Consider the following 14,705-nt stretch of genomic DNA (forward strand, 5'->3'; position numbering starts at 1 on the left):
GCCCATGTGATCCCAGGGCTCAGTATTAGCACATACTAAATGGCAATATAGGACTAGATGGCCTTCAGTTCTCTCTCCATTCCATGATTCTATTCAGCTTTCTTTTTGTTTGTTCTTAGATCTTTGTACAGTCCAAAAATATAATCACATCTGTTCTTGAAGAACAGGGCAGATGATTATTATGAGAGGCCCACTGATTTAAAATGTACTCATTTTCAATTCGAGAATTTCACACTGAATGGAAAAGAAAGTCATTTGGAAAGAATAATTGTTTTTCTTTGGGAATTTGATTTTATTTTTTCCAGTTTTATTAAGATATAATTGATATACACCATGAAATTTAAGGTGTGAAATGTGGTGATTTGATATATGCATATATTGTGAAATGATTACCAAAGTAAAGTTTGTCAACACATCTATCACCTCACATAGTTGCCTTTTTATTTATTTATTGTGGCAAGAACTTTGAAGGTATCTTTAAGCAATGGTCACACAGAGTCGGACACGACTAAGTGACTTAGCAGCAGCAGGTGTATAATACAGTAGTGTTAAGAATAGTCACCATGATGTACATTAGATCCCCAAAATTTACTCATCTTATAACTGGAACTTTGTGTCTTTTTACCATCTTTACCCATATTTTGCCACTTGACCACCCACCCCTGGCAGCCACCAATATGTTCTGTTTCTATGGGTTTGGTTTATTTTAAATTCCATATATCAGTGATATCAAGCAATATTTGCCTTCCTCTGGCTTATTTCAGTTACTGTAATGCCCTCAAGCTTCATCTATGTTGTTACAGAGAGATTTCCTTCTTCTTTATAGCTGAATAATATTCAATTGTGTATACATACCACACTTTCTCTTTATTCATCCATCACTTAAGTTGTCATCAACTCTTAAGTTACTTAAAAATCTTGGCTATTTTAAATAATTTTACAATGAACATGGATGTATAGGTATCTCTTTGAGACAGTGACTTTACTTCCTTCTCCTATATACCCAGAAGTGGAATTGCTGGATAATATGGTAGTTCAGTTCTGAGGAGATTCTATACTGTTTTTAATAGGGGCTACACCAACTTACATTCCCACTAATGGTACATGGGTTTTCTTTTCTCCACATACCTGTCAATACTTGTTATCTCTTATCTCTTTGATAAAAGTCCTTTCACAACTGTTAGAAGGTTTTCTTATAGTGGTTTCGATTTGTATTTCTCTGTTGATCAGAACTTTTCATGTACTTGTTGGCCATCTGTATGTCTTGTTTGAGAAAATGTCTGTTTAGGTCATTTGTCCATTTAAAAAATAAGGTTATATTTTTTGCTATTAAGTTATATTTTGAATATTCACCCCTTATGAGACATATGGTTTGTAAATATTTTCTCCATTCCCTGGGTTGCCTCTTCAACAGGTGATTAATTCTTTTGCTGCACATAACAGTTTTAGTTTAACGTAGTCCCACTTATGTATTTTTGCTTTCATTGCTTGCATTATAGGTGTCATATCCAAAAAATCACTGTCAAGATCAATGTCAAGCAGCTTACCCCCAAATTTTCTTCTAGGAGTTTAATGGTTCTATGTTTTACTTCAGATTTTTAATTCACTTTGGGTTAATATTTGTAAGTGGTATAAAGTAAGGGTCCAGTTTCATTATTTTTGTATGTGGATATCTAGTTTTTCCAATACCATTTAATGAAGAGACTATCTTTACCCTATTGAGTATTCTTGGCTCCCTCATCAAATACTAATTTACTATGCATGCATAGGTTTATTTATTTCTAGGCTCTTGATTCTGTTCTATTGGTCTATGTGTCTTTTTAATGCCAGTGCCATACTGTTTTAATTACTATAGCTTTGCATATAGTTTGAAATCAGGGACTCTGATGCCTCTAGTTTTGTTCTCCCTCAAGATTACTTTGGCTGTTCAGGGTCTTTTGTGGCTCCATACAAATGTTAGAATTGTTTTTCCTATTTCTATAAAAATGAATTTTGATATTGAATCTATAGATGACTTTGAGTAGTCTGGACATTTTAACAATATTGATTCTTCTGACCGATAAACATGGGATACTTTTCCATTTATTTGTATCTTCTTCAGTTTCTTTCATCATTGTCCTATTTTTTAGTGTACAGATTTTTCACTTCCTGGTTAATTTTATTCACAGCTATTTTATTGTTTTTGATGCTATTATAAAGAAGATTATTTTTATTATATTGTTTTCATTGCTATTGTGAATGAGATTATTTCTTTTATTTCTTTTTCAGATGGTTTTGTTGTTAGTATATAGAAATACAACCAACTTTATACATTGATTTGATATCCTGAAACTACTGAATTCATTTATTAGTTATAACAGTTTTTGAATGGAGTCTTTAGGACTACATCAGAGATTATGTCATCAGCAAAGAGAGACAGTTTTACTTTTTCCTTTCTGATCTGGAAGACTTTGAGTTCTTTTTCTTGCCTGATTGCTATGTCTGAGACTTCTAGTAATATTTGAATATTCTCTGGTGAGAACAGTCATCCTTCTCTTGTTTCTGCTCTTAGAGGAAGAACTTTCAATCTTTCACTGTTGACTAGGAATTTAACTGGGCTTGTCAAATATAGCCTTTATTATGTTGAGTCACCTTCCTTCTATATCCAATTTTTTGAGAGTTTGTATCAAGAAAGGATGTTGAATTTTGTCAAATAATTTTTCTGTATCTCCTGAGGAGACTAATCTTTGATATCCATGTGCTGGACAGTATATTAATTCTAGTATTAACTAGATTTCAAAGATTATGAGGAAAACTCTCCAGTAGGTCTGAGTTTCAAGTAAGACATGCTAAGAGCTTTCTGAGAACAAATCAATTTTAGTGTAGACTGGAGGCTAAAGAGCAGTAGGGATAAATTAAGAAAATGATGAGGTAAGAAATAACAGAAAGTCTGTGTTTGAGAAAAAAGAACACCTAAATTCAGCAACATTCTTATTGATATTTCCAAGTGAACAGTGAATACAGGTGATATTTATAGAAGGATTTAAAAGAGATTTCTTGTAATGTTACCACTGAAATTATGAAAATACACATGTATGTGTCATTAACAAACAGTTCAAGAGCATGGAAAAATCCAAAGTTGTGCCTTTGGTAGGTAACATTTTTGATTTTTAAGTATGTTTAAATATTCAGGTTAAAAAAGGAGTTAATATCTTTAAAAGAAATTTAAGTCATAGAGCATTTTTAGTGTACACCATTTTGAAAGAAATCATAGATTTGGGAGAACATGTAGTCAAGTGGTAAAGCAAACATAGAGAGAGTCCAGAAAATACAGCTTTTCTCTCTAGACTGACAACTCTTTTTAAGGGAGGTATTTCTCTGAAAGTTCTTCCAGGTGGTCCAGTGGTAAAGAGCCAATGCAGGAGACATAGGAGATGTGGGTTTGATACCTGGATTGGGAAGGTCCCCTGGAGGAGGAAATGGCAACCTGCTCCAGTATTCTTGCCTGGAAAATCCCATGGACAGAGAAGCCTGGCAGGCTGCAGCCCATGGGGTTGCAAAGAGTCAGTCATGACTGAGGAACTTAGCAGGCATGCATTTCTCCGAAAAGTTAAGTGGAAAACAAATTAAATATAACCTGTTAAGTTGCCCTAAGTGCCGTCATGTGGACTTCAGGGTTCTTATCCCAGCAGTGGAGGAGAATTCTGGTACAAGTGGCATAGCAACAACAACAGGTGATATATCTTATTGCTGAGGGATAGCTCTACAGAAGGCTGGATATTCTTGATCAAATTTATTTCAGTGACAAAGTATATAAGGGTAGCAACTTAGGAAAAGACATTCTTTGGTCTTGCAATTGAATTTGCACAGACCCAAATTCATTGTTCTTGTCTTGGAGCTAAATTCAAATTTGAAATAAAAATTAAGATGCTGTATTTAAAGCTGCAGATTGTAAATGGATGCACTGTTTCCCAGCTTACCACCCTCCTGCACCTACTCCCACCCTCTTAGGTCAACAACTTCTCTGCCTGGAAGACACAGGTGATGTGGAACTGATGACGGTACTTCCCTGGATGAGCAATAAAGTGGACAGTCTTAGCTTAGTAACCTTCCTGACTGTCCCCTTAATAATGAAACAATTAGACAGAGTTAGGTACCTGCACCCTGACGCTAAAGCAGTACTGGCTCTCTTCTTGCTGGCTGTGTATCTTACAGGAGATTACGTTCCATTTCGTTCTCCTACTCCATCATCTTGAGACCTCCTTCTCCAAAGTCTAGATTTTCTTATATATAAAATGACAAGGTTGATCTTGAAGACATCTAAGTCTATTAAAAATGGAAAACAGCTTATAGATCCTGAATTCAAGTTAAATGAAACCAACAGAGTCCAGACCTAGGTTGAGTGGTGACAGGCCCCAGCCCTCTCCATTCCTGGAGCTCCTCCTCTCAGGTGAGCAGAGATCATAGGGTCTTCCATGGTGGTTTGGAGCCTAGGCACATATACATCTTGGATATTTTGGTCCTTTAGGATAAGGGTAGGCAGCTCAAAGCATCCGCTGCTCTTTATTCTTTGATTTCACTGAAGGAGCAGTAGCTGGGCCCCAGGCCACGGTGCAGACAGTGCTGTCACAGTCACACTTGCTGCAGTGACATTCAGTGGCTACTGGGTACGTGTACAGCGAGTCTGCATGGTGAGCACAGCCAGGCACTTTCACCATCTCATACACGAGCTCCTTGAAGGTACATGTTTTCTGAATGTTGAGCCTTGCTGGGTCCCTGTACACCAAGTCCTGAGTGGTTTAGGAATTAGGTTACATTATTCTGCAAGTTTCTGTTTGGCTTAGTAAATAAGGGACAGGGATTTAATACTGCTTGCTCTAATATTTCCTTTCAGAAGACCAGTTTCTAGGATCCTGAAGCACAGAAAACTTGACCTCATAAAGTAACTCATGTTGCTTTTGTTCAGTCTCTCAGTCATGTCTGACTCTTTGCAACCCCATGGACTGCAGCACGCCAGGCTTCCCTGTCCTTCACCATTTCCTGGAGTTTGCCCAAACCCATGACCATCGAGTCGGTGATGCCATCTAACCATCTCATCCTCTGCCATCCCCTTCTCCTCCTGCCTTCAATCGTTCCCATTATCAGAGTCTTTTCTATTGAGTTGACTCTTCACATCAGATAGCCAAAGTATTGGAGCTTCAGTTTTAGCATTAGTCCTTCCAGTGAATATTCAGGGTTGATTTCCTCTAGGATGGACTGGTTGGATCTCCTTGCAGTCGAAGGGACTCTCAAGAGTCTTCTCCAACACCACAATTCCAAAGTATCAGTTCTTTAGCACTCAGCTTTCTTTATGGTCCAACTCTCACATCCATACACGACTACTGGAAAAACCATAGCTTTGACTGTATAGACCTTTGTCAGCAAAGTGATGATGTCTTTGCTTTTTAATATGCTGTCTAGGATTGTCATGGCTTTTCTTCCAAGAAGCAAGCATCTTTTAATTTCATGGCTGCAGTTACCATCTGCAGTGATTTCGGAGCCCAAGAAAATAAAATCTGTGACTGTTTCTACTTTTCCCCCATCTATTTACCATGAAATGATAGAAGTGGATGCCTGGATCTTAGTTTTTTGAATGTTGAGTTTTAAGCCAGGTTGTCACTCTCTTTCACATTCATCAAGAGGCTCTTTAGTTCCTCTTCACATTCTGCCATTATGATGGTGTCATCTGCATATTTGAGGTTGCTGATATTTTTCTTGGAAATCTTGATTCCAGCTTGTGATTCATTGTCATTTCACATGATGTACGTTGAATAGAAGGTAAATAAGCAGGGTGACAATATACAATTTTGACATATTCCTTTCCCAACTTAGAACCAGTCTGTTGTTCTATGTCTTGTTTTAACTGTTACTTCTTGACCTGCATACGGGTTTCCTAGGAATGAGGTAAGGTGGTCTGGTATTCCCATATCTTAAGAATTTTCCACAGTTTGTTGTGATCCACACAGTCTAAGGCTTTAGCATAGACAATGAAGCAGAAGTAGATATTTTCCTGGAGTTCCCTTGCTTTTTCTGTGATCCAATGGATGTTGGCAATTTGATCTCTGGTTCCTCTCCATTTCTAAATCCAGCTTGTATATCTGGAAGCTCAGTCTCTTGTGGGGTCACTGCTCCTTTCCCTTGGGTTCTGGAAATCAAGATGATGGTGTGGAAGAACATGGGTTCATCTTCTCATAATTGAAGTCTCTGGGATGAGCAGAGCAGTTAAAAACAGGCAAGAAAATGACTTGAGGGAGCAAGAAAGGAACTCGTATTATACCGCTGTTCTGAAGTGTCCTGGGAATGTTACAGAAAGTGTAGTTATCTCTTTTCTCTCTACCATGAGAGTACCCATATATTTAATATTTCTAAAGCTCTGTAAAAACTTTGAATTTGTATAGCATAAAAACATGCAAAGATAAAGTAATACAGAAGATATGACCTTTGCACTTTAAAGATGGGTGTTTTATTATTATTTTTTGTACTTAGTAATCTTAAGCTGTATTAATGACAGGTAAAAACATTTGGGTTTAATTGCTTAGAAAAATATTTCCAACTTTTTTCTATGTTTATTTAATCTTTTCTAGGTATATTTAGAAGAGGAATAGGAACCAACAGTTCGGTTCAGTTCAGTTCATTTGCTCAGCCATGTCCAACTCTTTGTGACCCCATGGATTGCAGCATGCCAGGCCTCCCGGTCCATCACCAACTCCCTGAGTTCACCCAAACTCATGTCCATCGAGTCAGTGATGCCATCCAGCCATCTCATCCTCTGTCGTCCCCTTCTGCTCCTGCCCCCAATTCCTGCCAGCATCAGAGTCTGTCCCAATGAGTCAATTCTTCGCATGAGGTGGCCAAAATATTCGAGTTTCAGCTTTAGCATCAGTCCTTCCAAAGTACACCCAAGACTGATTTCCTTTAGAATGGACTGGTTGGATCTCTTTGCAGTCCAAGGGACTCCCAAGAGTCTTCTCCAACACCACAGTTCAAAAGCATCAATTTTTTGGCACTCAGCCTTCTTCACAGTCCAACTCTCACATCCATACATGACCACTGGAAAAACCATAACCTTGACTAGAGGGACCTTTGTTGGCAAAGTAATGTCTCTGCTTTTGAACATGCTGTCTAGGTTGGTCATAACTTTCTTTCCAAGGAGTAAATGCCTTTTAATTTCATGGCTGCAGTCACCATCTGCAGTGATTTTGGAGCCCCCCCAAATAAAGTATCTCACTGTTTCCACCGTTTCCCCATCTATTTCCCATGAAGTGATGGGACCAGATGCCATGATCTTAGTTTTCTGAATGTTGAGCTTTAAGCCAACTTTTTCACTCTCCTCTTTCAATTTCATCAAGAGGCTTTTTAGTTCCTCTTCACTTTCTGCCATAAGGGTGGTGTCATAAGCTCAATTGTTTTTATTTTGTCTAAAATGTTTGGGAAATCACATATTGGATTCTGATATTCTGTTGCCTTTTAGGTTCTTCCTTGCTATTGCCTTAAATTCTGTACCTGTGTAGGATTCTTAATCCAAAAGGTATATGATACAGTTTCAGTATCAGAACATTGAAATTAGGTCAAATGTATTTCACTCCTCTACAGGCCCACTAAGAAAATAATTGGCTTTGAGGGAGAAGGGAGGCTGCTGGATAGTTCATTTCCCCAGCTGGCCATCAGGCCTTAGAAAAATATTTCCAACTTTTTTCTATGTATATTTAATCTTTTCTAGGTATATTTAGAAGAGGAATAGGAACCAACAGTTCCTATTGGTAAGTTGAGTTTTTTGCTCAGTTCATTTAATATTAAATAAATAAAGTATTTTCATTAAGATGCAGCACTTTCAATTTCAGTTTATTGAACTTCTAAATAGCCAGCTGTGTAGAAAAGCAGCAAAGAAACATTGTCCCCTTTAGGTGGTTTATTTTGAAGAAGCTGTGAGAATGTAGACAAATGGCTTAATACCTTTATTCTTTGATTTTCTTAATAGCATAAAGAAGGGTGTAGGTTTGCTGACTCATTTTGGCTTGTCTCCAGGGATTGATTGCTCTCAGGCTGCTTGTTGGTATTGTATTAAAAATGGGCCAATAAAATGAATTTTATAATTGGCTGCTTGCATTTTTTATTTGGCTGTAAAATGAATGTTATTACTATCCCTGTTGCAGAGGTATGCCTTTTATTATTGCAATTGTTATTTTAAAGACTATTGACAATATTCCATGTTTAATTATAGATATGTACTCATGTCCATGTTTATCCTTCAATAGGTAAAGCTAGCAGAAAAATGCTCTTTTAAAATGTAGAGTTGGCACATTACTGAAGCAGTCATTTACATCAATCTGAGCTGTCCTGAATCTGTTTTATCCGAATTAAATCCAAACCCAAACATCTAAACGATATCATGGTAATTTGCCTCAATTACAACACAGACAGTGTTGGCTAAGGGACTCATGGCTATAATTTAGAAGAGACAAAATATTGACAGAGTAGTAATCAATGAAACTGGCCTTATCCAGACCCTCAGCACCCTCACTTCCAGCAAAGCAAAGTGCCTACTCAGGTGTAGCAGTAGCCCACACACCACGTGGTGTTGATGCTTAGGCAGCTACATTCCTTTTTCTCCACTGTGATGTTAATGTTGATCATCTCACAGCTGCTACAGCAGATTGCTCTCCAGCAACAGAAAAGGAAGGAGAACTGGACAGACTTCATCCTGGACTGGGAAGCAAGCAATTAGAAATCCCAAAGTATTTTCACATTCATAGACTTTGACCCATTCAAACTGAACTGAAATCAGCCTGCTTCCCAAACTCTACCATCTCATTCAAATTCAACAGGCACTCTTTGGCAAAAGAGAGACACAGTAACATGTCAGAAATTCTCATATAGTTCTAGTTATTATAAGGATTAAAATGTCATGGGTTATGTATCTGAAAAAAAAAACACCCCGAAACCCAGAAAAACAATAATTTGAAAAGATATATGCGCCCGTATTGTTGGCAGTTTACTATTGCTAAGATATGGTAGTAACCTCAGTGTCCATCCACAGACAGATGGATAAAGATACACACACATATACACACAAACACACAATGGAATATTACTCAGCCATAAAAGAATGAAATTTTGCCATTTGCAGCAACATAGATGGACTTAGAGGGCACTATGGTACTGAAGTAAGTCAGACAGTGAAAGCCAATTACTATATGATATCACTTATATGTGGGATCTAAAAAATACAACAAAGCAGTGAATATAATGTTAAAAAAGAAGCAGACTCACAGATGCAGAGAATAAATTAGTAGTTACTGTGGGAAGAGGGAAGAAGGGAGGGGCAATATAAGGTAGGGCATTAACAGGTACAAAGTATTAGATATAAAATAAGCTACAAGGATATATTGCATATCACAGGGAATATAGTCAATCTTTTGTAGTAAGTGGAGTATAACCTTTATAACTTGTGAGTCACTGTGTTGTACATCTGAAACATATAATATTGTAGAGCAACTATATATCAATTTAAAAAATGTCACAGGGGATTGCCTTAATATAAACATTAAGTTGTTGTCCAGTAGCTAAGACTGTGCTCCTAGTGCAGGGGACGCAAGTTCCACCTCTGGTCAGGAAGCTAAGATCCTGCATGCCAAGCGGTACAGCACCCCCCAAAATAAACACATTTAAAGTGACAAATTTCCCTGTAAGTATTGCTTTAGATTCATCTCCAAATCTTAATTCATGTTGATTTGTCATTATTCAGTTAAATATATTTTCTAATTTCTCTTTTACTTTCTTCATTGATCCATAGGTTGTTTGGAAGCATATTGTTTTAAGTTCCATAACTGGGGGGTTTTCATGATTTTTTCATTATTGATTATTTAATTCCCTTGTGTTTAGAAAACAACACTTTGTGTACTTTCTGTCCTTTTAAACCTTTTGAGATATGCTGCTGGTTTGAGGTGAGATGTTGTAAGGGTCTTGTTAGTGTTGTTTGACTCTTCTATATATTATCTAACTTTCTGTCTGCTTGTTCTATTGATTACTGAGAGAAGAATGTTGACTATGGTCACTCTACCTGGATAATTAGTGTTTTCAAAATATATCTTTTCCAGCCTGTGTCTTTGTATTTAAAGTGCGTTTCATCCGGAAAGCATATAGTTGAGTCTTGCTTTTAAAAACAATCTAGTCTAATAATCTTTGTCTTTTAATTGGAGTGCTCAGAATCTTTAAATTGAACATAATTTGGATAGTCATGGGTTTACGGTCATCATATTGTTCTTTGTTTCATTTATTCTTTGTTCATTTTTCCATTTACTCTGTATTCTTTTGAATTGGTAGTTTTTTAGTATTTGTTTCATTTCCACTGTTGGCTTAACAGCTTGACTTATTTATTTGTTGGTTCAGTCTCAAGTTTAAAATGCATCCTTTACCTCAAGTAATAATATTCCACTTCACACACAATGAAAGTATGTGCTTCTAACATTCCATTTTTCTCCACCCTCATCCTTTGTGCAGTTGTTGTTTATTTTACTTCAACATTATTCTAATCCCCCACTATGTTGTTATCTTTGTTCTAAGCAGTCAATTATATTTTTAAGATACTTAAACAATGAGAAAAGTCTTTTGTATTTACTCACATATTATCTTTTTCAACACATATTATTTTCCTCCTGTCTAATGAGCGTTCTTTAGAATTCTTTGTCATGCACATTATCCAGCAATCCATTCTCTCAATCTTAAATTTACTAAAAATATCCTATTTCAGCTCAGTTTTTGAAGGGATTTTCTTTCTGGTCACAGAATTCCTACCTAGAATTCTTGGTTAGCAAGTCTGTTTTTGGTAGTTTTATTTCAGCACTTCATATTCTTTATTTGCCTTGTTTCAGATGAGGATTCTGCAGTCTTAAATATTTATCCCCTCTATGTAATATGTCTTGCTTCCCTTTGACTAGTTTAAAGATTTTATCTTTCTCACTAATTTTCAACCTGCTTTGCTGAATTTATACTTATTGGCAAGGCAACCACTCCAGTATTCTTGCCCGGAGAATCCCATGGACAGAGGAGCCTGGTGGGCTACAGTCCACGGGGTCGCAAAGACTCAGACATGACTGAAGCGACAGAGCACAGATGCATGGTATGCCTTGGTGTGGTTTTCTTTGGGTTCTTGCTACTGAGTTTTGGTTTATGGCTTTTATTAAACTGAGAAAATTTACAGAAAATTGCCAAAGTATTGCTTATCATTGCTTTGAATACAGAATAAATAAAACAATAACGTTTTCTTCGACTTCTCTCTCTTGGTGTTCTGGAGTATCTATCTCATTGCTTATTTTTGAAAAGAATCAGAGTAAAGCTTTTAGCAGAGAAGAGCATCAGTCTCAAGTTGGATAGGGCTCTAAGACAATCATTTTTAGTATAGATGCCATAATTCTCAATGTAATAATTTTATTGACCTCATGCTCCTCTGCTAGACTGTGAACTCCATGAGAGACTAATGGGAACAAAGAAGGAGCTCAGTACTGTTTTTGGTGAATGAATGAATAACATGTGGCCGGTGAGGCGATACTGATTTCTCAGAAACATGAAGACAGCTAAGGAGAGAGTCAGGCCAGGGGAAGGTGGGAAGGAAGCCACACGAGACTTGTCAGAGATATCGCCACAACCTCAGTCCAAAATTCAGTAAAGGTTGGTCCAGGGTATCTAACCAGATGGGTTGGTCCAAGAGCAGCAAGAAGCTCTGCCCACCTAGCATGACCCAGAAGAAAGGCACAGATCTGGGGGACCCAACTATATTAGTTTGCTAGAGCTGCCATAACAAAGTACTACAAACAAGGTGACTTACACAAGAGAAATTTATTGTTTCATAGTTCTAGAGGCTAGAAGTCCAAAATCAATAGATTTGATTGTTTCTGAGGGCTGTGAGCAAGAATCTGTTCCATTTTTCTTCCCTAGCTTCTGGTGATTTGCTGGCAGTCTTTGGAGTTTCTTGGTTTATCACTCTGATCTCTGCCTTCATCTTCACACAGCAGTACTTCTATGTGCATATCTCTGTCCAAATCCTCTCCCTTTATAAGCACACCAGACATGTGGGATTAGGGACCCATTCTACTCCAGCATAACCCCATCTTAACTTCACTAATTATATTTCCATTATCGCCAAATAAGGTCACATTCTGAGTTACAGGGCTTAGAAGTTCAATATATGAGTTTTGATAGGGGGCACAATTCAACCCATAGCACCAACTGATCTTAATTTGAATCCTGTCTCTTTCTTTTACTGACTTGGCATTTTCACATCTCAAAATGGGGAAAACAGTGCTTATCCTTCAGGGAAATTATGAAGATTGAATAAGATAATGTTGGCAAAGCACTTAGCTTGAACCTGACACATGGTAAACACTCAGTACATTGTGGATTTTACTGTCCTGAGCTAAATGCCCATTGATTTATTAGATAATTGTGCTCCTCTTGAATATAGGTAAGAAATAGGTCCATTTTTCTTTTGATTCATTTGTCCATTAGAAATAGATCTGATTTCTTTGAAATGTTTGCCATTTTCCTTCTCAGATTGTTTCTGGCGAGGCGGGAAGATAACCACTGAATTTCAAGTGCTTAAATAATTAAGCCAAAACAAGAGAACACTGATAACAAACACTTTTCTGTGCATTATAATTGTGGAACAATATCTTCTAGATAGTTAACCCTGGAGGCTTTATCGATTTAACTGAAATCTAATCATCTAACAACCCAGAAATACTGTTGGAAGCACTTCTCCAGAGAGACACTAATTAGCAGCTGGCCCCCTTCTGGGCAGTGGGGCTCCCACCCTGCTTGTGTTTGGTCAAGTAATTTTTCAGCTGAGTGATCATCCCAGAGGACATCGTTTCCCTTGATACAGCTCCCTCAGTTTTGCTGGCCACAGCAAATTAGCTGCAGCTTTGCTCCTCAAAATGGTCAGGACTTTAACCTGAGCCTCCCTTCTCTTTGGAAGTGAAGGTAACACATTTAGAACTTTTGAGAGTTTGATATGGAGATCTGATCATCTTGGATGCTTCCGTGTGGTCAAGTTAGGGCTTCAGTTGCTTGAATCCGCTTCTACCCTTTCTCCATAGTGTAACTGAGACTGGTGTTTAGTTTGTTTCTTCAATTATTTCTTCTATGGTATTTTGGATGCATGGTTTCTCATGAATGAGGAAAATGCCTTTTTCCCATTCCCAGTTTTCAGATGGAGGGATTTTCCTTAAGAGCTGTCCTAGCCTCTTGAAAAGACCCTGATGCCAGAAAAGATTGAGGGCAGGCAGGGAAGGAGGAAACAGAGGATGAGATGGTTGGATGGCATCACTGACTTAATGGACATGAGTTTGAGCAAGCTCAGGGAGACACTGAAGGACAGGGAAGCCTGGTGTATTGCAGTTTCAATGGGGTCACAAGAAGTTGGACATGACTGAGTGACTGAACTGAACTGAGCCTGAAATATTTATTGCCCCCTCCTTGGAATGATGGAGAGTTTTACCTCATTGTAAACTTGGAAGTAGATGCTGGGTTTGCTTGACCTTGCTCTGCTCTCCCTTCTCTTAGACATGCACTTGCCCACAGAGAACATTCCTCCCCTGCTACTCCTCCTTTCTAGGGGGAGCCAGCCCCTGCCTCAGTGGGTATCCACCTAAGTTTGGAGAGGAGTTGGTAAGCTAGAGTTGCTTTTCCAACCATGCAGTTTATTTCAACTTAGCCTTTGTCAATAATGAGGACCTGTAGGGTTCCTTCTGATATATTCCTGGTTCTATTCCTCAAAATTCTGGGGACTCGGGAATGGAGTCTCCAGATAAAGAGCTATTTGTTTGGGTCTTGTAGGAAACAATGTTGGCTAGCCTCTGAGAGTCATCAACAGAGTTGGTCTTTTTATGTCTGATGAGAAACAGTTTTCATGTATCAAACAGGCACTATAAAACCTCTATTTAGAAAACACAAGGCAATTGAATATTAGACACCCAAAACCCTCAGAGGAAGCAGAAGTGATTTTTATGAGGAGCCATTTAAGAAGTTCAGAGCCTGTGGTGAGCATGTTGTTCACATAATTTCATTTAATATTGAAAAGGGTACGGAACCGGGTCAAAATTCAGAGAGGATGTCATTTTGCCTTGGTCAATCTTGTGAGTAAAAAGTGGAAAGTTAGTTTAGTTCAGTTCAGTTCAGTTCAGTTGCTCAGTCATGTCTGACTCTTTGTGACCCCATGAATCGCAGCACGCCAGGCCTCCCTGTCCATCACCATCTCCCAGAGTTCACTCAGACCCACGTCCATCAAGTCCATGATGCCATCCAGCCATCTCATCCTGGGTCGTCCCCTTCTCCTCCTGCCCCCAATCCCTCCCAGCATCAGAGTCTATTCCAATGAGTCAACTCTTCGCATGAGGTGGCCAGAGTACTGGAGTTTCAGCTTTAGCATCATTCCTTCCAAAGAAACCCCAGGGCTGATCTCCTTCAGAATGGACTGGTTGGATCTCCTTGCAGTCCAAGGGACTCTCAAGAGTCTTCTCCAACACCACAGTTCATTTTTTTTTAATTTTTTAAAATATTTTTAATTTTTTAAATTTTAAAATCTTTAATTCCTACATGCGTTCCCAAACATGAACCCCCCTCCCACATCCCTCCCCACAACATCTCTCTGGGTCATCCCCATGCACCAGCCCCAAGCAAGCTGCACCCTA

The 14,705-nt window shown here is 38.2% G+C and overlaps 1 pseudogene; it reads right to left on the minus strand.

Annotated features, from left to right (window-relative positions):
• On the minus strand, nucleotides 4,543–8,718 carry LOC102181972 (annotated as a pseudogene).

This window comes from Capra hircus, chromosome 15 (genome assembly GCF_001704415.2).
Source record: "Capra hircus breed San Clemente chromosome 15, ASM170441v1, whole genome shotgun sequence".
Classification (NCBI taxonomy): Eukaryota; Metazoa; Chordata; class Mammalia; order Artiodactyla; family Bovidae; genus Capra; species Capra hircus.